We start from the raw sequence: 1050 nt of genomic DNA on the forward strand, positions 1-1050 counted from the left end.
CGAAAACTTCTCCCAGTCCCCACTCCGGCTGAGCGGTTGGTCCGCCGCGGACCATTCCTGGTCCGGCGGACCAACCCTGTATTTTTTTTTTCTTTTCTTTTCCTTTTCTTCATTCTTTCTCGGTCCTTTCCGCACGTGACGATCCTCGTGCCTCTCCCCGATCTTGTGTCATCACTTTTGGTGATTTCGTGATATCTCTATTTAATTATTCATTTTTAATAATTAAATATTCCAATCGGGTTTCGGGGTATTACAGTTACCCCTGGACCGTCCGTTCCAGAAACCTAGAACGGTCGGTCTAGGGTTAGGTCACGTGATCAGATCACGTTTTCCCGCGTTCTCGGCCTCGGTCAGATCCGAAACTGATCCGAATTCTTCTGTAAACCCAAAATACGAACTCCTGCACTCTATGCAACATGAAACATGCAATCTACACTAGATTTAATTATCAAACATGCATAGATATCAAAACAAACATGGATTCAAACAATTCAAATCCTAAAACGTGCGTGATCAGGTTCTACGAAATTAAAACAGAGCAACCAGGCTCTGATACCACTATTGGGATTCCTGGGATCTCTAGAGCGAATCATATTCCTAAGAGATCGATTCTAGAGTTTGTGCAGCGGATGTAAAACAAAATTTAATAAACCCTAGAACCATGCTGCTATTGAATCGTAGAAACGTTAGAACGCTTACCTCAATCGATCCGGGGCCTGTATCGATCGAAGAACACGTCTGATCACGAAAGGGAGGAAGATTACCTCGCCCTCTACACGTATCCATACCTCGGGAAGGATTCCAATGGTTGGAACTTGTCTGCTAGGACCCGAATCTGCTATTCGGTTTTGTGCTTCGAGAAAATGGACTTCGATCACACTCTCAACCTCTTGGACCTCATCAAAAGTCTGTCAAAAGTGTTCTGAAGTCGGCTCGCCTTAATTAGGGTTTTATCTCCTTCTTATAAAGTGATTTAACCCTAATCTCGGTTTAATTTTGGAAAAACCCGAAGTCCAGAACGGACGGTCCAGAAATGCACGTGGACCGTCC

The sequence above is a fragment of the Tarenaya hassleriana genome, unplaced genomic scaffold (genome assembly GCF_000463585.1).
Source record: "Tarenaya hassleriana unplaced genomic scaffold, ASM46358v1 Cleome264, whole genome shotgun sequence".
Lineage (NCBI taxonomy): Eukaryota > Viridiplantae > Streptophyta > Magnoliopsida > Brassicales > Cleomaceae > Tarenaya > Tarenaya hassleriana.